The sequence below is a fragment of the Pongo pygmaeus genome, chromosome 1 (assembly GCF_028885625.2).
Source record: "Pongo pygmaeus isolate AG05252 chromosome 1, NHGRI_mPonPyg2-v2.0_pri, whole genome shotgun sequence".
Lineage (NCBI taxonomy): Eukaryota > Metazoa > Chordata > Mammalia > Primates > Hominidae > Pongo > Pongo pygmaeus.
Window position 1 is genome coordinate 59,218,029 of NC_072373.2, and position 26,836 is coordinate 59,244,864.

Genomic DNA, 26,836 nt, shown 5'->3' on the forward strand with positions numbered 1-26,836 from the left:
CTCGGTCTCCCAAAGTGCTGGGATTACAGGTGCGAGCCACCGCACCTGGTCTAAGAATACTGAAGATATTTTCTGCAAAGGTAAATTACATGAAATCTCCAATCATGGGAAGGTGGCGGAGTGGAGGATAAAATAAAGCAGGGGAATAAAAGTTTTCTACAATGAAGAGTATTAGTTATCAGCAAAATGGACTCTAAGAAGACTGGCTACTATTTATTCATCTTTGTACTACTTTCTCTTCCTTTCACTTATTTCCTAGGCCCACTCTCAAACAATACCTGTCTTAGTAATAGAATGTAATTAATATAGAATGAACACTAGCTAAGAAGTTAATAAACCTGCATTTAAAGTTCCTTAGGTTATTAGTTAGTGTATGATTACACTAATCACTTAACCTCTCTGGTTCTTAACTTCTTCATCATCATGAGCGATAAGATTAAATGATCCTTAATGTTCATTCAAGTTCCAACACACTTTTTATGAGACTTGAACTCATTAACCCGAGTTTATTTAGCAGCATTATTGATCTTACAAAATAAAATGTGAAGATTCCTGCATACATAGGTATTTTTAAAACTTTAGACTCTTTCAAAGAGAAAACTCTAAAAGCAAAATAAACATAGCAGAGATGAAAATGAATAAATATAAATATTTTATTGAAATTAATTATATGTGCATAAATGTGTGGGTCATGTGTGACTTTCTTTGCTATGCAAATAATAGTCTCAATTTATTTATCCTTATATAATCCATTTTTGTTACAAGTTAGATTTAATGTTAAAATCAGCTGAATCATATCAACATTTTGCTTCCCAGGCAAATTGCTTTCCAATTTCTGTAATAAAATGTATCTCGAATATTGCTTTTAGATTAGAAATTTTAGTGGGTTGATAGGTAACAAATATGTTAGTTGGTACTCATACATAGTTCTTATAAGAAGACAGCACCAGGATGGCTAACAAAAGCATTACCAATAATATAAAATGTACTGAAGTACTAGCTGCAAATATGCACCGTGATTATCTAAGGAAGACATTCTCAAGATAAAATTAAAATACATAACTTTTGGAGCGGTCTAAGTATAAACCAGCTTTGTTCTGAAGGTAAAAGGCAGCTAGGAGATATAAAGCCTATGGCTTCATGAAGGAGTTGACCAAATGTAACCATATGAATTAGTGTAGTGCTCAAATACTTGAATTGTTAAATAAACTTTAAATGCTATAAACACTTTTAAAGTTCGTGAACTATGGGTCACAAAATTAATATTCTTGTTATCCTGTTTTTTTTTCAAATTTTTAAGAACAGCAATCACACATTTATTTCACATATAAAATAAAAGTCTGAATGTTACATTTTTCTAATTTAAGTCCAGGTGGATCCTCAATAAACAAATGCATTTCTCTGAATAGCAAATTATGTAAGTAGCTTTAGGCAGCATATCAAAGTCTTATGTGAAAAGTATGCTCTCTAACTCTCACAATTGTTAAGGTTTATTTGCAATGAAAGTAATTCAGAATTTTCATCCTCTTTATGTGAACCTCAGATCCTCTTAGCAGCGTTTGTCAGCCTCTCTAAAACACAGAGACATACACAGACGTCATCCTCTTGGTAAAATGAGACAACAGAAGAAACACTTCTGCTCTAGGATATCATTAGAGCTGGACAACAGCCTGAGGAGAGAAAGAAAAAAATGTTATACCAACATGCTCTTAGTGAATTTTTTTTTCCTCTAGCAAATGTTGATGGCTATAAAGACTATATAGATAGTTGAGAACATGCATATTTTGTCTTGCAATATGCCACTTGACTACCTCTCTTCTGAAATTTTATACTACTGATTTCTAGAATACTGATTTTCTAAAATGAAGTTTATCTTACCAATAATATTTTAATATTATACATTTCAGACGATTTTTCAGCCATCCTGTTTTCATCAGGAATGCATTTTCTGCCAATTAGCTTATTCTTTGTCATTAAATTTAGAGGAAAATAAATTACAGTAGGATAATAACAATAGACAAAAAAGTTTAATTTAAATGTTTTACCAGTAAAATATATTTTATAATTAAAAATGCAATGATTTCTCTGAGAGCAAATATCCCTTAATTTTGTGCATCAAAAATGGTCAGCTTACTCTTGAAAACCAAGTTCACACAATTTGCAAAACATGTTATTCTCCACACTTAATGACATATGATGTAAGCACAATCAAGAGCCGTTTGGCTTCTTCCCTACTGCTACACCTATCCACTCTTCACATTGTGAACGTGCACAGGCTGGGGGTGCTATAGACTCATAGAAAACCAGAGGGCTTTATGAATTTATAGTATCACCACAACATGCAAATAGCCATTGTGGATACTACTAATTTGTATCTGGTGCAATAATTGGAACCGAGATGCACATTTAATAAGTGGTTTCTATAGCTTTAATTTACCTGCGAAATGTGAAAAATAACCATTCTTAATTTTGGAACTGAAATTGTATTTCAGAACATGGCCAAGACGTACAAAAAGCATAGACATGAGCCCACTACCTAAAACTCTTTATTTTCAGAAAGGAAAGACAGTTAGTAGGAAATAAGGGAAATACTTAAATACCACTTTTGGAAACAAACAGGGATTTAACTGCTTTATCTGTCTCTGGGTTTTTAATGCAGGATATAAAGGACCTTAAAGCGTTCATATTGTCTCCTTAAAAGCCTCTACTTCAAATTCACCCTTACAAGCTACTACTCTCCTAGGAAAGAGGAAAAGAAAATTTCCACTGACCCAGCTCGTGATTTACATACAGAAAGCAAACAAATGAATGGAGTGGGGGATGGGGCAGTGAGAAGCAATCTGTTTCTTTTTCAACCGCAGAAAATAAGATTACTTACCAAGAACATTTTTATCCAGGGCAAATGTTTATTCCCTCTATCATTCAGCGCCTCAGTCTCTGCAATAAATCAATTTCCACTCTACCTTTCCCTCCTATTTCTAAAAAAGAGAGTGAGGCGGATAATTCTTAAGCTTCGGGGTCCGGAAGAAGATAGAGCTAGAGCGGAGGGCAAAAGACTCCCACAGCGCTCTTTATACAGATCCGAGCTCTGAGAGCGAACCCATGGGGAGGGGGCGGGGGATCTTCTCTAAGGAGAGTACTCCGGGTAGGGAGGGGGATTCATTCTGCAGCCAAAATATAAATCATCTACAAACAGATTACTAGCCTCTCAGTCACACAGGCAGTTCCCTTGGGAAGGCGGTTTCAAAGAGGAAAAAGAAGTTCCTGGAGAGAGAGAGAGAGAGAGAGAGATTGGGGTTTGCACTTGCAGAGGGAATGGGGCCAAGGAGAGGAATAGGGAGAAGGAATAAAGCTAATCTTACCGATCGATCAGGCGATCGTTTGTTCAGTATTGGGACACGAAAATGGCAAGATAATGCATTCGGCAGCAAAGCCGTTTCTAGCACACTCTCCCTCAGTTACTGCAGGAATCAGAGGGGAAGCGGGCGCCTCGAAACCTACCACTTGCTCCCCAGGGACCGTCCTCAGAACCTCCAAAGCTCTAGTTTCTAATGCAAGGCGTTCGGAACTGAGGGTTCAGATGGAAGTCAATTGCCTTGAGTCACAGGCAGCAGGAACGCCAAAGAAGTGGGACCTGGGAGGGCTGCTGCTGCCGCTGCTGCATCTAATCACGGTTCCCCGTCCCCTTGCCTAAGCCTCCCCGGCACAGCGCCCCCGAAAGCGCCTACCGACTCGGCCTCCTCCGCATCTGCAGCCCTTCGATCACCACCCGCACCCCCCATCCCCCACCGCCTCATGCAAATCGCTGATGATTTGGTCATCGTAATGTGACCGGTCCTAGTGGTTTATTTGGGGAGTGGGGGAGTTGGTTGTGTTGGGCTTCCTTACTACGCCTCCCTCAGTTGCTGCGAGTGAAAATGTTCCAGGGAAATACTAGTGAAATGCACTGATGGAATACTATTAATCCTAATGATAATGGTCCCAACGCAGGTAACTCTTAAAGAACTGAGAGTGGGAAGATCGGAGCAGGGTTTCCGAAGTGGTGCCCTCTTGAATTCTCATTGGATCCTCCCCAGCAGCCTAAATCATTCTTGCTGCTATATCTATCAGGATGACTACAGCCTTGCTCACTAGTTCTCTCTTTATCTCGTTGTCTTCAACATATCCTTTTACTTCTCTTTGCAGATTTATCTGTATTCCACCTCCTGTTCTCTGAGGTTACACAGCTTCTGCCTTTCCCCACTGTATGGGGATGTACAGCCTGTAAATTTTCACTTTGCTTAAGGATCACCACGAATCACCCCCCACCATTCCCCACTCCCCCATATAAAGCATTTTCACATTCTGCTTTCTTGCCTTGGGGGTTCGTGGCTCTCTGTGTAACTGGTTTTTACTTGGTTACATGCCACCAGGAACTGCTGATTATTTTAAAGTCCCACTACCTTGCAGATCACTACTTTACCTTGATTTGGAAGATCATGGAATATCTATTTGAATCCTGGATGTATTTTTCTCACAGTCTTCTTGCTTCCTGAAATTTCCTCTGGTAAGTTATTCTCTTTATCTGTTACTAGAAACTTAACTATTGCTATTTTTAATTAGCTCTGTTTTGTTGAAGTATTTCATTTTTCACATTTTTGTTACTTTCGGAACTGAAAGATCCATATGGCCGTATTTATTAATTAGTATGTTAGTGGCAACTGCACTACTAAGACATATCCCATGTAATGTATTACCCCAATATCCCAGGTATTACCCCAATATCTTTTACCTTCTTTATTTTTTAAATATCTGTCCTCATTTATATTACAGGTTACATGGACATTAATCCCCTCCACCCCCATTAACCCTTCTTGGCACACATTCCTGTGCCATTTGAAAGGTCACATTTTATAGGTTTATCTAAGAGAGAGCTTAAAAGAGACCTTCTGACAATTGCAAGGTCTGGAAAGTTCACTAGTCGGATCTTCAGAAGGTTGTTCAGGTCAGTATTTGTTCATGATAAGCAATTACATGACCGAAGGAGGACTTTGTTGCAAAGTGTATTTTTATGAATTTAGCAAGACCTTAAGCACTAAAATGTCACTGAATGGTAGGAAGAGGACTGTGAGTTTTGAGGGCACCATTTTTTTTCTTAAAATATTTCAAATCACACATAAGCACGTTATTTTGGGCATTGTATTTTAATTCAGGCATAGTATTTGTCAGTACATTTCTGATTTTGTGAATTAGCTGGTGAACAGTTAATTGGACACAGAGTACTCATTTCAGAGAGGAGCTATCAGAAGAAACCCCTGATTATCTTGGTTCTGATAAATTGAAATTCAAGAATAGACTTTACATGAAAAATTTAATTGCCTCACTCTTCATACTTGTCTGCCCCCACCCCCTGTGTTTAATAGCCATGTTAATATGGTCGGTGCCTTTTGCTTTTATGAACATTTCTATGGACTTAACTGACAAGATTATCACCTCCCCTTCCGTATAGTTGTGTTGAGAAACATTTTAGTCTTTACTTTTACTTCACATATTGACACATAATGAGGAGAGCACGATATTCATTAAATGTAATTTTTAACACCCACTGAGGGTTTTCTCTGAACATCCGCCCCTCGCCCTCAAATTAAGGACAAGTTCCTGGTCTCTACAACATTTCCTTTTCTTGGGGTAGATGGAGGTAAGAACCTATTGTTCAGGCTTTTCTTTTCCTTTTTTTTTTTTTTTTTTTTTAAATTTCTGGGAAAGAACTATTCTTGTCGTCATTGATGGCTGACGCGACAACCCAAGCAATGCTTTTTTAAATTCAAAAGCCCTTTTAGCTCCCAGACATAAAAGTACTCCAGCTGCAGCGTCGCCCCATCCCCCCGTCTCGGGATTCAAGGGCTTTTCCCCCTTGACTCCCACCGAGAGGGAACGGGGTTGAGACTGCCGTCCGCACCACTTGGCGCCCCTCACCCGTCACTAGGTCACTAGTTTCTACCTGGTCTCTTTCCCAGTCCGGTCGTCCTGCCTGACAAGCCAGTGCCATCAGAGTCCGTGACTTCATTTGAAGAAAGGAGAGCTTCATATAATTCAATTCAAACATCCTCTTTGGAGGACTGCTGTTGTTGCGCAAGGGTGGAGGGAGGAAAAAAAAAAAAAGAAAAAGAAAAAAAAAAAACTTTCAGTGCAGTCAGATCCAGTAAGGAACAGTCGGTATTCAGGTAAGTGCATTTTGCTGTGTTATACCTGAAGCTCAAGCGTGTGAAAGGGAAATTTACATCTGAGGGGCTCCTGCTGCCAAGAATGTTTTAACTGGAGGGTTATCAACAGGCGACTCTGGTGGAGATTTCTCCGCAGCTCACGGCAACGCCTATGCCACCTGAGCTCAGGGAACGGAGGAGAGCAAGGTGCCTGGTTGACTAGCTGGCCCCAGGCTTGGTGTTGATGTGGGAATAACCCGTGCGTGTAGGAAAGGTGTCCCCTACTCTGACCTGCTAGCTCGGGCTCTGCACTCAGCTCCTGCGGCGAACGTGTGCTTGGTGTGGATATTTGCAGTCCCATAGAGTGGGGTGGCCCAGGGGGTTTCCATCCTTCCAGAATGCTCCATTCCAACCTTCCTCAAGCCAAACTTGAGCAAACCTCTTCTGTATGAGAGAATAGACTTAAGATCTCTGGAGTCTCTTAGTACCTTTTTGCGTTAATATTTATTTATTTTAATGAGCTATATTTAATGTTAGTAAACGACGATTCCTCAGAATGCCTGCTTTATAAAACCCTAATCACTGTCCTTGTCTGACTGCGAAGTAGGGTTTAGAACTGTTGAATGACTTCTTAGGCTCTGTGTTAAAGTATTATTGCTGACGGTCACTCCTTCCTTTCCTTCACCAACTCCCAAGAATCTGGAGGGCGGTGGGGAGAACGGAAGAGAGTTAGATTTCAACTTGAAGCTAGAGCTTGGAATATAAGGTTGAAGTTAAAAGCAAAGAGTGAGGGTTTGGAATCTGTCTAGCTTATATTATACCCACTTTAAAGCTGGCCTTTTATTTTTATTTTCCTCTTTTCTGGAGGTGGGGGTGGGAAGTAGGAAGATCTGGGACTGGGAGCGCTCTCTTCCAGCGTCCACTGGAGAGGGGGTGGTGCTTCTTGGCCGCCGATTACTGCTGGTTCCACAGCCAAACAGTGACAGAGAATTTAAGTCTCTGATGGCTGTTCTCCTAGTCCCAAGAGTTGAACCGGAGAGCCTTTTACTTTACACCAGGTCGAGAACGTGATCAGCCCTTTAGAGAAGGAACCTCCTTGTAATAGGAATTCTACTGGGAAACGCCGCGCAGGCACTACTTCCGAAGATAAGATGCATGTTTGGAGCTGTGTAAAATGCCCACTGGCTGTTTGAAAGGAGGAAAAGGCGACTAGGGTTGCAAATTAACCTTAGTATCACTTAAAAATATTCTATCTAGTCAAATGTATGTAAGCAAAGAAGAGAGCACCAGGGTATAAAACTGCCACAGCAGCTTGGAAGACAGATAATTCAGATTTTGGGGACTTTCTTTTGCGTGTTACATAGATTTGTTTGTCATCATGCGGTTAAGCAGGTAAGGAATGAAAGTATTTTCTTGACAATCATATAACTTGTGTTTTACTATAATGTGATATTTTTTCTGTGTTGCAAGCAATGGAATATATGCATTTTCAGTTGGTCCTGCTATGATGCATAACTTCTTAATATTCACATTCACTGACCAGGGTAAAACAGTTTAGATGTTTAACATGCATTAATTTAACTGCTTAGTGTGCATTTATTTAAATGTGTAGCCATGTTCCAAAAATCATAAATTGGACCAAGGTTAAAGGAAGAAATGGGAAGGGTAGAGAGTTAGAAGAAGAAATGTATAACCTTAATAAAACATGGAAGATGGCAGTTGCAGAAATGCATTAAAAACATTGCTTCTTGTTAAGGTCTCAGACCTTAGTATATAAAGGACAGGTGAAGAACTATTAAGGGTTTCTTGAACTATCAAAGTAATTTTGACTACTCAAGAGAACTGTTTTGTAGGTATTTCCATTATTTTCTACACCTTAAGAAAAAATACGTGAGGTGGGGATGGGTTGGGTTGTAAAATAGAAGGAAAAAAGAAGAAAGCTTGCCCAAGGGCAGTGTAGTGTACAACCCCAGTATGAAAATCTTTGGGTTTAGAAAACCAGTTGGAAAACTGAAAAAAAAAAAAGAGAAAATTATGGGTTTTCTTCCCCAAATAAATTTCTTTTATATTTTCAGTTTTGTAGATTGAGCAGCCAATAGATTTCTTCCACTATCAGATTTTTCTCAATTAAAATGGCAAACACATTCTGAATACTCAAATAAACTTTGTTATTATTATTGGTATTGTTTTGTTATTTTTTGCTAACATGTTGAAGGAGCCTGGACTTTCCACAGTGAAGCAAAAAAAAAAAATTACTAAAACACCATCATAAAACTCTTCTACTTGTTAATAACACTTTCTCATCTCTAAGAAATTGTATTATTTAAATTATCTCTGGAAATAGTTTTAGTACTTACATTTATTGATGTAGATCGCTGATCAATAATTTTTCTGCTAGTATGGCTTACTGATAAAATCTGGAAGAAATAAGAAAGATAATTGTAACTTTGGGTTGTAAAATTGCAAAGTTGTAGTGCTTTTCTTAGTTGGATGCAAAAGGTAGTTTTTCCTCCACTAGAGAAAGTAATTTGTCAATGAATTGTAATTCCCTAATACTTTTGCATTTAATCCTTAGCAATTTTATTGTAGTAGATATGCTCATTGTGTATATGTTTGTGTGTGTGTGTGTGTGTATACATATATATTTGTATACATGCACACGTTTTTGGTGGTTGGAGAAGGTATTTATTTTAAATCTATGTTTTAATAATGTTTTCCAAATGAAATAGACATAATACCATATAATGATCAATTTCATTTTCTTTTAATCAGATAATATTATATGATTTCATACTCTCATAGGATATCTTATCTTAAGAAATTCATCATCATCATAGAAATGTACATTTTCATAAACTACAGTACATCTTGATTTTCTTCATTCAAAGTTATTGTACATCATAATTAAGTAAATAAAACCTAAGTAGGAAGAAACCATTGGGACTCAAAGTGTGTGTGTGTGTGTGTTTGTGTGTGTGTGTGTGTGTGTGTAATTTCTACCATTAGCTTGACTCCTAGATTTGTGGATTCTTTAAATAAAAGTGTGTTTATTTTCAGTGTAGTGTATTTGTGGGTTTCTCTCCACAAGTACAAAGAATGCAACTGTTGGGATTTCCAAACTTTTATGTTTCATTATCAACCTATGATTCAGTTTCTTATGTTTCCTGTATTTATTTTTAGTTTTTCCACATTATCTTTAAAAGAGGCAGTTATTTACTAGAATAAGAGTCTGAAACATTTCATAATTCAGCAAATTGGATATTAATATTAAAAGAGTTCAGGTGCAAATGGGAATATGACACCAACTTGTGTTATATTTGTTTTGCACACATATTGTTTTTAGAAAAAAATATTTTTTCTTGAAAAATATCCCAAAGATTTTTGGATATTATGATTGTGTGCTTATGATTAGTGATGTTCTCTTCTAAGGCTTTTAATGTTTTTTTCTTTCACATCATAATAAAGGGTTATTGGGAAAAGTAGAGTGCTTGTACACCTAGACTTCTTCCTGAATTTCAGTTCCAGTTCTACCTGGCATTAATGTACTCCTGGTAAGATTTCTTGACCACTCTTCATTTATTTTTCTCATCTCTCACATGGAGAAAACAATGCCTACCTCAGAGAGTTGTAGATAAAATGACATAAGAGATGTAGATGCTTTAAAAGGACAAATATGTTATGAAAACAAAATATATTTTTCAAAGGATACCATGTAAGTTTGAATTTTTAATTAGACATTTTTGATAAACTTGTATCTCCACACAATAAACAATGTTGACTCAAGTTTTTTTTTAATGTTAATATCACATCTTCTTGGTCAGTGGTGTTATGGTGTCAAATGAATTTAATAAATACTTGATATTGATTAAGTATAACAGTTTTAATATGTGTAATTTAAAAAGCTTGAAATGATACACTTCCTGAGGCATATTAATTGTTATTTATAGTATATTTACCTTTGCTTTTATTCAGTTTGGGGTAGAGTCCCTTTACAAAAGAGTTGCTTTTGATTGGTTTCTCATTGTTATTTAATAGAAAGGACATCTGATTTCTTAGCAGATTTATATTGTCAACCTGATGATCCTACGCTTAATTGGGAACAAGATTAAAATATTTTCATGTAATAATTTAAAAATGAGAAACTTTAGACAGTCAAACTTCTAATTTCTAACGCTTTTTACGAACTCTTATAAAGTTTACTAGAATTAATTAGGATGACATCTGGCATTTTTGGTGTTTTAATTTAGCAACTACTTGGATAAACTTATTTAGACACTTCGAAGTATAACTCTGTCCACTTTCTTCATGCACTACTATGTGTTCTGTATAATTTTATTATTTTAGTGTTAATAATTCATCATTCTTAAAGGAAAGCAAAATAAGAAATAATCTGTGTGAATATTGATTGCTAATGGATAATCTTAGTTGCTAAAATGAGGAGGATAGTTTAATAATATTTATTCTATTTTAGGAAATATTCTATCCTGTTTTTTGAAAATGAGTCTCTGAGTATAAAATTTAATAATGAACACTAATAACCTTTCTACTGAAGACATACTTGGAAGTTCTGGCCAAGTTCTTAATTTTTTATTTTTTAATAGTATCAAATAGCCACCATAACCATTTTATACTGGTTATGAAATGTCCTCACAAGGAACTTTGAAGGTTTCTACCCTTATCTTTTCAAAGCATAAATATAAGCTAGCAAGAATATTTGTATCCAATTACTCACCTGCAGACCTATATAATTACAGTCTTCATAATTATTTTATAAGCTTTTAATCCACTCCTCTACACTTAATGTTTAAAATACAGTATTCATTCATACAGTGCTGGAGCATTTCTCAACTTCATACTCAAAATAACTAATCAAGAGTAATTAATTGATGCACTAATAATTGCAATAACTCAATTATGATTTACTAATCAATATCTTTTCCCAAAATTGAAAGATATAGCATAAATATTTATAATGAGTCAATTGGATTACTTGATGTTTTATCATGAAATACATATTTGTGCTCAAATTTTGAAGTGTTTATATTCAACCATGATTGTATAAATTGAGATGGTAAAAAATGACATGCAATCTACTAAACTGAGAAATCTTATAGATTCTCATTCTTCTATTTCATTGTTATTTTCAATAATCACTATTCATAATTTGTCAATGTTTTATTGTTTAAGTTTAGAGTTAAAAAGTACCCTCAGTGCAACCTATTTTTACTATTTTTTTCAGAAGTATTTGTTTTAATGCCTAAACCCTAATTTACTCAGATGAGATGTGGTTGCCTTTAAAAGCACCCAAAGCAAAACAAATTCCTTTTAATAGCTAGTAAGGTAGCTACCATATTATAGTTCCAGCAAATTAAATCTATAAAGTACACATTTATTGATTAAATTAATAAATATGTGCACATTACATTAGAATGTATTATAGTTCTCTGCTGTGTAAGAATTATTCTCTCATAATGGTGTGTTTCATTTATATCCCATTATAGATTTATTGTGAAAGAATACTTATAGATAGACTTATTTTTCCTGATTTCTGTGAGTATCAGGCAAGCTCATTAGGATTAAGCTTTTTTTTATTAACTTTTCTGGACTGTTGCATTTTGTTAATTTTAAAAGCTATCTCTAAAATATTGCACTATTAAAAAACAATCTAGCGTTGGGAAGACCAGAATTCAGTAACCATGCATTTTAGATTTTTCAGTGTCAAATAGTGGCCAGTATATAACTACACTGTTATTTTATAGATTCATTAAATTCTCACTGTCACTAATAATAAATATTTTCTTTGAAATGTTTCAGATGCTGTTCAAAAATGTAAGCCAGTCTAAACAATGTGATTAAATTAAATCAAAAACTAAATTTAGCCATTAAAGCATGAGTTTATTCAAGTATCATATTAAAAAGCACGTATCTGTATGAAGGTTGAGTATGATTGGTTTCTGTATAATACCCTATGCATATATTTTTAAGACACACTTTTTGTAACTGCTTTTAAATATTCAATTTCATGTTGCTCGCCAAAGCCCCTTCTGTTATAGCTAAAGTAAATATAGTACAAAAATTAATAAAATCAGGAAGTTCCTGGGATAGATAATAAGTAAAGTGGTTTTCATGACTTTAGTATGGTAATATTTCTGATGGTTTGAAAATTCAGCCCTGTAAATGTATATACACAGAAGAAATATTGTTTTTTTCACACATGAACACTTCTTAAATAATTATAAATACACTCTAAATTGGTAGAAGAAAAATTATGAAAAATTGAATAAATTATGCAGCAAAGTTGCACAAAATACTATTTTAAGATAATTAATGCTTGCTTTCTTAACGTTTTTGCATATAACACCAAGCATGTTAATACATAGATCAAGTCTAGCTTATTGAAAATATTAAAAGTAAATGACTATACTTGAGTTTATAGTAATAGAATTTCTTATTATTCATCCAGACCAGTTCACTAATATATAAAGACAGAGTGATAGTACATTTTATAAATGTGGTAAGTAATATTGTCAAGATTATACCAAAGAATAATGAGGAAGAAGACTATATAAGTTTCAAAATTGAGTAATCTAGGAGAAAATGTATTATCAATGATTAACAGTACCAACAACTAGAAAGTGTAATTTTTTCCTAAATATCAATTTTACTCCAAAGAGAGTTTTTTAAACAACTTGTTAATTTTATTAAAAGAAATTTATGGGTAAACAATTATGAAGAAACCTGTGCTTACCAGATGTATAAGATACTCATTTCTACTTATTCAAAGTTTCAGCAGGTAATTTGGAGTAACTCAAAGACAGCATTATTATTTTTCCTAATGTGAACTAGAGAAGTGAATCTAGCTTTCTCTGTGAATTGAAACTTAAACTTCATACCTAAGAAAAAAGGGTCTCCTGAAAAAATTTTTAAAGGACATTCAAAGTATATTTTAGAAATAATTTTTAAAACTTTTTAAAATTAAATTAATTGTTTTATGCAACTAACTCACTTTTGAGTGGAGACACTCTATGGATTTATAAGCCTCCTCTACTCCCACCCCCAAAAAGATATACAATTTTGCAATCCGTAATTCCTTGTTTGAGAACGTTCATATCAAATTTAGACTATTGTCTTATTAAGTGTATAGCTATCTTTATATTTTGGCCAAAAATGTAATGCTAATATGTTTGAATAGTAACTTCCCTATGGGGAAAATAATTCAGAGGATTCTTGTTTCCTTTTAGAGTGAACTCTGGCAGGTTTTCGTACGTATCTTTCATCCAGCCATGAAATGAAGAAATTTTAACAAATATCTTGTTCAATCAATTTGAAAGACGAAACAACAAATTACAATTGTAAGATAGGCCAGAATAAAAATGAAAGATCACTTTTGTCATTATATGACAGGCTTTTTAAACTTATCATTCGTAGCTGCTAATTAAGGAAATCAATTCTGATTTCGAGTAAGAATAAGCAGCTCCAATAATAAGTGTTTTGATTAACTGTTAAAATATTTCTTTCTTTTTAATAATCTTCAGTAAGGTAAATAAGTTTATTATCACATGATTCTTTAATTACAGAAGTGATATAGTTTTGAAATGCTTTCCTATATTTTAGATATATATTTGCATCAGTCAAAGCTGAAGACAATTTGCTCAAGATCTGAAACCAGACAATTATTAACTATTAATTAAAATGTATTTATTACTAAATATTGGTCTCAGATAAGTCCAGTAATAGTGATTGCTGTAATTATTGTTCAGAAGGTAATTCCTGACAAGTTCAAACAAGATGATTTTAAAAATTACCACTTAGTTTGTGCATGACTTGCTAAGAATAGCTAATATTTAATAGTCTCTCTATGTCAGATATCATAATGTCTCATTTTAATTTTCTTTCTTTTCAAAATTTGGCTGCTCCTTTTTTATATAAAGACTGTCATCAAAAATCTCTAAAAAATGTTTTTCAAAAATGTTTTTAAATTTTAAAAATGGTTTACTTTTCTTTTGAAATAGTACCTCATAACCTTTTGAGTTTGAAGACAGTTTGGGTTATTTTAGAAGTTAAATTAATGTATTGACAAGTGGTCCTTGGAAATGTCAAGTGTTCTCAAAATTGTATATTGGGGAATGATAAAAATAGATGCTTATTGTAAGAAAGGAAGCTTAGTCAGACACCATATAACTTTTGGAGACATTATAAGGCTAACTTCTGGGTTAAAATTTGGGCTATCCAAGCCTCTCTGTCAACTGAGTAAGTTGTGCTAAGGTTAATTGCTAAAGAGGCATTCTTTAATTAGAAACACCCAGAGTTCTGACATGCTTTACTAGATGGCAGTTAAGGAAGCAATTGGAAAACAGCATATAAAGATTTAAATACTTGGTGTTGGTTTTGTTTGCTTGTTGTAGATCACTTCTGTTTTTGACTCTTTTTAAAAAAAATGTACATTAGATGTATGATGAATTACGTGCACTGGTGTAAACCCTGGGAATATAAAAATGAAAAGATGTAATCATTGCTCATAAGATGCTTACAGTTTTTTGCTATTTGTAGTACACTTTTTAAAATTAATCTACTAAATCAAATTAAATGCTTGGCCACTCATTTTATTTGCACACATGTCCAATTTTGATACTGTAAATATAACTCTCTTAGAGAGAAGAGGGTTGTCTAATTCTTCATTATAGAGAAAAGTCAATGAAGAATGCATTTTCTATGTAGGGTATTAAAGAGTAACTATTAAAGAGAAATGGAGAAACCAGGACATTTCTGAAAATAGTCATAACAATTCTCAGAGTGACGATTTAGTGGCATTTTGTGTGTTGCTGTGTTTGTTGTGTTTTTAATCTCCAAAATATGTTGGCTTCTTTTTAATGGAAACATTTCCAATAATTTTTTTAAAATTATAATAATTAATGAAAAATCAGATTAACATTACAAGGGTTTTATTTACAAATTTATTTTTTATTCATTTTATTTATTAATAAACTCCATTTATTTAGGACCTTCTACATGCCAAGTTCTCTTATTGGTGCCACAGATAGATTAGTGCATAAAACAGCAACAAATCTGCCTCATGTTGCCTAAACTACAATGGAATTGTTACCATGTGAATTGAATGACTTCTGTAACCAGTAAGAAGACAAGTTAGGGGGTTTACTAATAATATTTGTAACACACATTCCTCAGTTAAAAATGTTGAAACATTTTCATTTCCTTAGAAATTGGTAAAAAAAGAAACTGAAGATTATTATTTTGAAATTCTGAAAGTTTTTTCCTATGGACTAGATAATTACTACCTCTTTTTATCTTAGTAAAAAGTTTTACTGAACCATCTTTGAAAGCTCCTTAAATGTAATATTTCTTTGTCAGTGATTTCAGAGTACACGTTCTTATTTACGCTTCTCAAGAAAATGACTTCTAAGTAAACAGCTCATTTCACCTTGTATGCCTGGTTAACTCCAGGGTAAGCCTGGGAGCAATTACAAATCGAGAGATTTCCATTTGGTTACCAAACTCCAAGATTTCTTTGTCCCAGTATTGAGACTTGTTCTTAGATTATATTAGTAAGCCATTATTTAGAGCAGTATGAATATTTTTGCTGAACCATTTTTATACTTTTAGTTTTTATTTGAGATCGTTGTTAAAGGAAAAAAAAAAACTTTGTAAAACTGAAATTGAGGACACTATCCAAAAGTGCAGGGGCAATATTCTTCACATTTTCTTTAAATTGACACTTACGTGACAAAATTCTTTTAATAACAAAAAGCATTTATTATCCTTGCAAGTGGAGCACTTTCTATTCTTAGATTCTGCCAGGAAAGGAAAAATCATGTTGCCAGTCACAGCAACAATTAAATCTTGATATCTGCACCTAACATTTCTACTTCATTTCTACATATCCTTTTAATCTTTATTTTAAACTGTCTTCTGTTTTACTGTTTTGGTGGTAAAATATATTAATTGTTGTACATTTTCTGAAGCTGTTAATAAAAAAATTGTTCATAATACTTGTTAAAGACTTGTGGGATAGACTTTATTCAAGGTGGGCTACTTTAATGGGGTTTGGTAAGTGGAAGAGAGCTGTTTCACTCAACTCTGAACTCAACAAGAAAAAGTAGAGTTTCTAGCCAAGGAGCAGGATGGGGATCCGTGGATGGAAAATTACTAAGAGAAAACTTCAAGGGTAAGAGGGGATTCTGGCTAAACTGATCTAACAGGATTCTTACTAAAGACAGGCCAGAGTGGTCAGATATCACCTTCAGGATAGTGGAGAATGAGGAACCCAATCAGATATCTAGGTGGATCATATATTAAGGGTGAGGATTCAAATAAAACTGACTTAGCAGGATTCTTGCTAAAATTGGACAATATAGAGATGAATGCAGAAGCTCAGAAGTCAGGGCCTGAGAACTGAGTTAACAGGAGCCTGACTAGAGTTAGGTCCAGAAAAGAGTCTTTGTCAAAGCGTTCCCTATATTTTATATTAAAATTTGATTTTCCAATCTAATATACTTTCTAAACATCTTTCATTTGAACTTCATTCTTTAGTGCCTGACAATTCCTTTATGAATCAAAATGAAGTACAATCTGAATCTTACAATGATATTTTATTATATGATCATCTACGTTGAAACACCATGATATTTTGTATTTATCAGAAAACCTAGGTGATTCTTGTATTTGGGGCTCTTAAGAATAATTTCCCCTATGTGCTGGGCCGACTTAAGGAATGGAACTTACCTTCTCTTCATTTTTCTAATCAGTTCTACCATTAGGTATTAGCATTTAACTTCCTCTTTATTGGTAGGACAAGACTGTATTGACAGGATCAAGCAGGAGATTAGTTTCCTTAGCAGTACACACTTCTCAGAGGAATACTAACCCTCATTAAGTTGGAAAACACTTAAAGCTGTAATTCAGGGCACTATATTGTCAGATCAGCTAAAATAAACAAGAAGAATAATCTTCTGGAACACAGGTTTAGCAGAGTTATATGACTAGAGGAATGCATTTCTGAGGTCGGTATTAACTTGTATAATATGATTGAAGACAAGGAAGCTCAGTTATTTTGAGAAAGAAATAAAAAAGAATAGAAAAATAAAAAAGTACAATAATAATGCATTGCTAGCACATTAATATAATGGAAATCTCCTGCTAGTGTAAGCATATATAATAAAGCAGCCCAAAAATATTTATTCTTTATAAAGTTAAAAAATAAACAGGAGTTCATTTCAGTACCTGTTCCAAAAAGTTACTGTGCCTAAGACAGTGTGTTACGTAGTAGGGGCTCCAGGGATTACGAAAACATAACTGCCAGCAAATCTCTCATAATCAGGTCATATGAACAAAGGTGTTAAAAAGAATAACAACAGCATATTGTAAAATTTTACAAGATTCATGAATGAAAATCTATCCAGTCTCTACTTACTTTAATAATTTATGACCTACTTTGTTCAAAAAATTTAAGGTAGTTATTAATACACCAAGACATTTGTCTTTGAGATTCAAAACGGATTTCTATTTCAAATAAACATCCATTTTTGCCATTTTTGTAGCCCCTCATTAGATAAATTCAGTTTCCTGTGATGCTTGGAATTAAATACCATTTTACTTTAAGGATTATCACTAATTTTTAGTTTTCTTTTTTAAAAAAAACAACAACAAATTACTTTTTGAAAGACGTAATTTTTGTTATAATTCCTAGAAATATTCAGTGATAATTTGTCTTTTTAAATTTCAGAATTATTTTATTCCCATTTTTACATATTATTGTTTATTTCAACAGAAGACAAAGATAAAGCAATTACTTCTCTATACTCTTGTTGGAGTATAGAAAAGAATAGCAAAATCCTACCTATTTATAGGACGAATGGCCTACATTGTGCAAAGCAAGATTTCATATCTTGATGAATTATCTGACATCTTTAGAAAATACAGTAGCAAATTTTAGTTTGTTAGGCTATCTAAAAATTCATTTCCTTTAAATAAAAAATGTATAGATTAAGAAAGAACAATTTGAAGTTATCTGAAATCTAAAATTATAGATTGTAATCAGTATTTCACTAAAGTGTGAAGTTATACATCATTACCAAAAAGCAATGATGTAAATTATTGAATAATGAGGCTCTCATTCTTTTACTAATCTGACTACAGAATATATAGAACTTGTGAACATTCAAAAATGAAAATCCATGTTTTTACACATGTAGAAAGATAATGTATTACCTTATTTATTTATGTTTGAATATGTTCATGGAATATAATACTTGAGTATTGACTGATGGTCCTAAAAGAGCAATGTCTTTAAAACTTTTTTTTTGTACCCAGGATATTTCTTGGCAAATGATGTTATAATTTTTCCTTTTTTTTTTAGTTGTAGTTCTGAATTTTCACACTATTATCACTTAAAATAATACTTGTTAGAAATGACCCTCATATCCTTGTCATTGTCTATTGTATGAGAACATGAAAAAACTGATTTTAATTAAAATTGTATGATTGCATTTCAGCAAAATATTAAGTGTCATCTCATTTCTCTGAAATGTTATTATGTCTCCCATTGTTAGACACCAACTATGTAAGTGTTGAATTGTCTTATTTTTAGTAGTACTATAAAGCAATTTATAATAAGATTGAATAATCAAAGCCTATTGGATTAATCTTACAATTTTTCTGAGGAACAGATAAGTAAATTAATCCACTTTAGCCATGATTATACTTTTCAACCCAATAAATATCATATGTAATATGAAAAGAAAGTTTTCTAATTTTTGAGTTTTCATGTTTTAAAATATATTTAATTAAGTCACATTTAGTAGATTTAAACTATCACTTTAATTCAAAATATTAAACTATACAAAGCAAACACTCAATGAAAACCCATAATATGTAGTTACTCAGAACACTTGCTTGCTTTTTAATAGCTTGAGATAATAGTATTCTGTCATTTGAATTTTTATTTTATACAAAGGTGACCTCAAAAATTCTAAGAAATAACTTTCAATTTGCAATTGGTTATTTTTAGGTTACAGTAGAGTACAACAGGAAAACTACGGTATTCAGTTTGACTTCAAGAGTACAAATGAGATCTTAATATATACTACACTGTGCTGCTGAGAACGGAAATAAGAAAATTTCGTGAAATGTTTGGTATATCAAAAAGATTAAAAAGGTGTTAATTTTGTTGTGAAGAAAATAAAAACAGCATTTCATTTTATCATCATTTTCTTTATTTCCCCCCCAGGATTGAGGTCAGGGAGACCTCAATCAAAATAATCCTAGTGCATGATTTTCCAAATGGAGAGGAACAGGCTATTCAATTCCTGTTTCTTTATTATTATTCTTTAAATTCTCACTGTGCTCTTGAAATAGAGGGGGATTTTGGTTTGGCTGTTTGTTGATTAGGATCTAGGTTTGACTTTCATATATAGTTTCTGTCTTTAGAAATTGAATTATAGAACATAAGTGAAAAAGTCCTTAGTTTTCCAGTTGTGCATAATATGATAATCTCTTATTGTTATGTCCAAAGCTAATAATTAATAATAATACTTTATATTTTTGCCCTTAACATTTTTTAACATTAAGAATATCTTGCTTTGGGCCAGGTATGGTGTCTTATGCCTGTAATCCCAGCACTTTGGGAGACTGAGGTGAGTGGCTTACCTGAAATCAGGAGTTTGAGACCAGCCTGACCAGCAGGTGAAATCCCATCTCTACTAAAAATACAAAATTAGCTGGGCATGATGGTGCATGCCTATAATCCCAGTTACTTGGGAGGCTGAGGCAGGAGAATCGCTTGAACTGGGAGGAGGAGGTTGCAGTGACCGAGATCGCGCCACTGTGCTCCAGCCTGGCGAAACTCCGTCTCAAAATAAAATAAAATTAAAATTAAAATTAAAGAATATTTTGCTTTGATACTCTTTGAACTTGTCAATATATGTTTACAATCTGGTCTTAAAAATCACTACCTCATAACTCAATTTGCTCCCTTTCTTCAACTGCCAAAGCTATTTTCATCCTGACACTCAGCTCAGATGCAGATTCAGATACAGATTCTCTGTAGATTCTATTTCCATGAAGAATAAATTTTCTTTTTATTATATGGTCTTGCCAGCCATATCACAACACCAGTTGCACCCTAATTTAGTACTTATTTCATCAATATTTATTCATTCACTCTAACAATACTTATTTATGCAGGTTTATTTCAGAAACTTTGGTGACTATTTTGTTGTCATTAAGATAGGAACAATTATTTTTCTCCCAAAATTAATCTAATTGAAGGAAAGGAGATGTGCAGGGAAATAGGGCAAACATGTAAGCAAATATGTCATGTAAATGTACCATCATAGGGAAAGTAATGGGTGCATAAAAAAATGACCAACCAACTTTGTAGGGTCGTGAAAAGCTTTGTGAATGAAATGATAATCTAGTCTGAGGTTTTAAGGTCAATGTTAGGCAGATGAAGAGATCCTAGTCGAAATAGTCATTCAGGCAGAGGAACTGCAATAAACTAAGATCTTGGAGAGAAAATGGGGTGAAGATGAGGTATATGATCATGGCTGAAAAACAAAGTTGGTGTTTGGTTGATAACTGTCCTGGCACATATATGTAAGAAAGATATGGATAGAAAGTTAAACAAGGGAAGATAATTTCATAAGTTATTTTAAAGAGATCAGATATCCTGAAACAAAAGTCATTACTTAATTGGGGGTAAAAGATTTACATGTTCAGATTTAACTTTTTAGTAAGATCTCTCTGAATGCAGTAAAAAGAACAGAGTGGATAGAGCCACATGGCTGGTGGGAAAACTAGTCATGAAGCTATTGCAGTAATACAGTTTAGAGGCAAAGTTGGTATTGTTGAGAGTATACTGTGAGCTGATCAAGTAAAATGGGGGTGGAGAAAAAGTGGTAAATCTTATATTTAGGGAGAAGAATGTACAGAACTTGAGGACTGATTGTATATGTGAGTGAGAAGGTAGGTGAAAGTCATGTTTAGGCTTAAAAATTTGAGTAGATGGAAGTATCATTTAGTGAGATAAGAAAACAAGAAAAAGTTTGGAGAATGTTTAATTTTCCTTGACAGAGGAATTATTTTCTAATAGAAATGACCACAGGCAATATGCTCTGCCTTCCACGTGGCCTTCCTAAACCAGTAATTTCCTGAGACTAGAAGCACTATCTTTATTAAAACTTAAGGCCCACCTCTGTCTCAAAACTTATCATGATATTTTGCACATTGCAATTGATCAATAAGATTTATTTTTTTATTCTGGTTTTCTACATTATTACTTCTACCAAATTGGAATTGAAACAATGAATAAACCATTGTGGAAAAAGTATTGAAAATTTATGTTAAAATATTTTTAACTCATCTACCATTTATTTACTTACACAATTATGTATTTAGCATTCATTTATTTCATAGCTAGTATTTATTTAAATACATAATCAAAAAATAATTATTATAGTTATATATGATTATATAATAATGCTGTAGATTTTAAACAGATTCTGGGGTACTACATATAAATATTTTATTTTATGATAAATAATTCTAACATTTATAATTTAATAGATTTAATAGAATAATACATATATTATTTGAAACAATGTGACTTTTTAAATAGTTATTTCGAGTATTGGATATTTTATTTTGAAGATTCAGAGTTTTACATTTAAAGCTTCAGTATTAGTAAGCATTAATGTTAAACTGTTTTATAGAGCAACGTATTATTTGCTCAAGAGAAGAAATTTAGAGAATGGTTGCAGACATTGGGCAAATCAGCCAATTTTCTTTATACCTTTGTCCAATACTTAAAAATTTGTGAGAGGGAGAGAGAACAGGGAAAGAGAAAAAGAGACAGAGAGTGATAATATGGTAGGAAAAAAAAAAAGAAACTGGTGACTCTAGCTGACAGATATGTAAGAGTTTACCATATCAGTCTTTCAGTTTTCCATGGGTTCTACATTATTCAAAATGAAAGTAAATATGTTTGATGCAATGATTTTCTGAAATGACTTTTCATATTCAAGTTCTTCAGCAGGTTTTAGTTTGTGAGAGAATATTTTGGATATGTAAGCAGTAAAAATCAGCCCAAATGCAAATACAAAAAAAGAAATGATACAGTTTGCAACGTTAATCGTTTAACAAATAGTAATAATTATCACTGGACATCTAATTAGGTTGTGGATAATAAGATACTGAGGTTTAAAAGATGCACCGCTATGACATGACCCACCACTTTAAAGGATATTAAGTTTAATTCAGTGATTCCGAATATTTTGTTTATATCTTTGTTGTTTCATTTCTACTGAAAATTCACTTTTACTGTTATAGGAAATATTTTATTTCATAAATTTCAATATTTATGAATTTCAAATATATATGATATATCAGTATTTTAGATAAAAGTAAGGTACCACCACCTTGGAATAAGACTACTGACAGCTAGTAAGAAAGAATAATCATATATAGACTATATATTATACACATATTATTTATGCATTATTACATATTATATGCATTAGTATACATTAGTATATATGTAACATGTTTTTGATGTATTTTATTTCTGCACAGATTGTCAAAGCCATGAGGATTTGCAAATAAACTTGTATCTTCACAGTGAATTTTTTTTTTGTGTGAGAAAGAATTTAAGAGTAGGACCTATACTAAATAACTGTTTTCAAATAGATATTTCAATATTTACTTCTTTTTTATGAAAAAAACCCATAAAGACTTCTTAATTAAAAACCATGTTTTAAACATAAACTCACGTTTTTAATTTTGTATTGTTTTTAACGTTTTGGGTTTTTTTTTGTTTTTTTTGTTCTTCATTCTCTTTTATTTCTCTCTTTTATATAAAATCACTCTCCTATGGTCCAGAAAATATTGTGCATTGATGTTCTCATCTCCTTAGTTGGCCACTTAGCCTCTTGGTTATGAATATTAAATTCTGGACTATTTTGCATATCCCCACACTATAGAAAAAGTGATAAATTCATTATTAGTTTAATAATTTCTACCCTCTTTCATTGGAACTTGTGATTTCTCTTTCTTGGCAGTATATCTAAGTTTAGCTGTTCACCTCAGTTGTCACCTCGAAATATCCTAACACTACATTGTAAGAAACAAATTCTATTTACTAAACCATCTCTGACACATGGATTAATATGGTTATAACCCAAACCAAATAAAGCAACCTATTAAGGTCATTCAGTAATAATTTATAAATTAGTACTCATGAAAATATGAATTAAATGTACAATGATCTACTTTTGTGACAAACCAGGTAATGAAGCTCTTCTGATGGTGAATATTGAGTTTAATGACCACTTGCCCTAAAGATGGCTAGAAGCTTACATCCTTGCCTTAGGCATTCTATTATGACTTTTCTCCCTGTCATGTAACTCGAGGAAAAAGCTCTTAAACACTATTTCAGTATAACTTTACTGGGATATCTCAATTTGTTCATTACAAAATATCTTTATAAAGTTCTTACAAATACAATGATTTTAAGATATCACCAAAATTAACTTAATTTGGGGTAGGATTGACATTCCTATGTGTTAACAAACTTTCAGAAAAAAATATTTCTGTACAGAAGTGGGGAACACTTTCCCGAAATCAGAAGTAGAAAAAACAGAAATAATTAAACCCCCAAATTATGTGATAATTACCTCATAATTACCTGGTAATATTGTTAGGTAGTTCTCTGCACAAAATTTAAGAAAACCTTTCTATCTTCCCCTATGTTAAGATTCATAACAATGTGAAATGATGGATATGTTAAATTGTTCCACTGTTGTAACCATATTACATCATGCTACATACCTTAAATATACACAATATAGTTTTTTTTTTTAATGAGGGGATATGAAGACTATGAAACAAGCTCAACACATTTGATAAAGAAAGTGATAAGAATGTGGTTCTGGGTAATTCACCTATTGAAAAATTACAGAATTGTAGAACAGGACCTCAAATGCCATCTATGTCAACTGTATCCTACTTTTAAAACACTTTGTGTATTACAAAAATCATGTGTGTGAGTACAAAACGTTTGGTTTAATTTTTAGGTGTATAATGGCATGGCTTCATACCAGTATAAAATATAACTTAAAACTTTACCACGTGTCCTTACCATATGGTAGGCACTGTTCTAGGGGTTTTACAGATATTAACTCACTCTATTTTTATAACAGACTGATGAGGTGACCTCTATAATAGTTTAGGAATCTGATGCACAAAAGAAGTTAAGTAACTTGCCTAAAGTCAAACATCTATAGAGTTAGTAGAAGGACTGGGTGTTTTTGTTTTGTTTTGTTTTGTTTTTGTTTTTGTGTTTTTTTGAGACCGAGTCTCCTTCTGTCACCCATGCTGGAGTGCAGTGGAGTCATCTAAGCTCACTGCAACCCCTGCCTCCCAGGTTCAAGAAATTCTCATGCCTCAGCATCTGGAATAGCCAGGATTACAGATGTGTGCCACCATGCCTGGCTAATTTTTCTATATTTTTAGTAGAGAAAGTGTTTCACCATATTGGCCAGGCTGGTCTTGAACTCCCAACCTCAGGTGATCCGCCCGCCTCGGCCTCCCAAAGTGCTGGGATTACAGGCATGAGCTATCATGCCTGGCCAGGGCTAGAATTTTAACATTAGCAGTTTGGTTCTAGAGTCCATTTTTTTAACCACTATGAATATTTTCTCTTGATGTTATATATTCTAATTTGCTATATTGGTTGTTGGGTATGGAGAAAATCTGATTTCATTTTCAAAGGACTGTTTTCCAAGTTATTTATTAGGATGGAATAAGTACTGTTTGAATTTTTTCAATAATATTCTTGTTCACACCTACATTTGGTAGTAAGAGAACTTCATTTAGATGGTGTGACTGAAGTTTTACTCAATTAAGAAATATAACCTTTCAGATGTTATATGTAATATGGACTTAAGTAATGTGTTTGAATAATTTATTCTGTCTTTATGAAATGAAAAATTACTCATTTAAATTAAGAAATTATATATTCTAAAAGTAATGATTAAATTTTGCCAGTTTGAATGTATATGATAAGCAAAATAAAAATAGTATGTTTAACAAAGATGAGTAATATTTTTTAGTCATAGAAGGATTATTATACTATACCACTAAACAAAGAATAATTGTTTATAAACGTAAGTAAGCTATATTTTAAAATAAATGATATAGTTCTCCTAAGAAAAAATATATAAAAATATTTTTTCAGCAAATTTGAAAGTTAGGAGTTGAATCATTTGACAATGGTACGTTTATATAGATAATTAAAAAAGCCTAGAATCTCCAAGCTCCTATTCCAAAACTCTTCTATTATAATATTGCTTCTTATAGAAAATCATTTTTAAAATGTCTTCACTTGTAAGGCTTCTCATGTTGTTTACAAAAGGGGGTACACTTTAATCCCCTCAGTGAGCAACTCATATGACTGAGGCAACTCATATAGTATGTGAGTAATGTCCTTTTAAGGATATTGTGATATTAAGAGTTCACTCATTGTATCACTGTTTTGAGCTACTTCAGAGCCGCAAAATTATTTCTCTATATCTCTCAGATAGAAATAGTTTAGGATTAAATTATAAATAATGGGGTTATAGCTAGGAAAGTACATTAAAACCACCAGTGTTCTTATTCAAATACCAGAGAAATATGGTAGCTACTATTACTGATATATCTTAATACTGTAAATCTTTATTTATTTATTTATTTATTTATTATTATTATACTTTAGGTTTTATGGTACACGTGCGCAATGTGCAGGTTAGTTACATATGTATACATGAGCCATGCTGGTGCGCTGCACCAACCAACCCATCATCTAGCATTAGGTGTATCTCCCAATGCTATCCCTCCCCCCTCCCACCACCCCACAACAGTCCCCAAAGTGTGATGTTCCCCTTCCTGTATCCATGTGTTCTCATTGTTCAATTCCCACCTATGACTGAGAATATGCGGTGTTTGGTTTTTTGTTCTTGCGATAGTTTACTGAGAATGATGATTTCCAATTTCATCCATGTCCCTACAAAGGACATGAACTCATCATTTTTTATGGCTGCATAGTATTCCATAGTGTATATGTGCCACATTTTCTTAATCCAGTCTATCATTGTCAAAAAGTGGGCAAAGGACATGAACAGACACTTCTCAAAAGAAGACATTTATGCAGCCAAAAAACACATGAAAAAATGCTCACCATCACTGGCCATCAGAGAAATGCAAATCAAAACCACAATGAGATACCATCTCACACCAGTTAGAATGGCAATCATTAAAAAGTCAGGAAACAACAGGTGCTGGAGAGGATGTGGAGAAATAGGAACACTTTTACACTGTTGGTGGGACTGTAAACTAGTTCAACCCTTGTGGAAGTCAGTGTGGCGATTCCTCAGGGATCTAGAACTAGAAATTCCATTTGACCCAGCCATCCCATTACTGGGTATATACCCAAAGGACTATAAATTATGCTGCTATAAAGAGACATGCACACGTATGTTTATTGTGGCATTATTCACAATAGCAAAGACTTGGAACCAACCCAAATGTCCAACAATGATATACTGTAAATCTTAATTTTTTTTCTAAAGATATTTTGCTGAGTAAGAACTTATGCAAGTAAACTT

The 26,836-nt window shown here is 33.1% G+C and overlaps 1 protein-coding gene and 1 long non-coding RNA gene across 5 annotated transcripts in view; one reads left to right on the forward strand and one right to left on the reverse strand.

The window, feature by feature from the left end:
• Positions 1-639: 639 nt before the first annotated feature.
• Positions 640-3,726, reverse strand: LOC129015699 (uncharacterized). Its single transcript, XR_010122874.1, has 3 exons — positions 3,363-3,726; positions 2,879-3,264; positions 640-1,670 (listed from the first exon to the last, which is right to left on the reverse strand). It is a non-coding gene; the product is annotated as an uncharacterized LOC129015699 (long non-coding RNA).
• Positions 3,727-4,129: 403 nt separating this feature from the next.
• The window catches only part of BRINP3 (BMP/retinoic acid inducible neural specific 3), a 383,505-nt gene continuing 360,798 nt past the window's right edge, over positions 4,130-26,836 (forward strand). Inside the window, exon 1 of one of the 4 annotated variants that reach the window (XM_054454133.1) lies at positions 4,130-4,546. The gene's annotated coding sequence lies outside the window, so the exon portion shown is untranslated. Of the gene's footprint in view, positions 4,547-5,985; positions 6,204-7,216; positions 7,575-26,836 lie in introns of those variants that run through there. The other 3 variants (XM_054454152.1, XM_054454116.1, XM_054454124.2) reach the window with 3 other exon arrangements.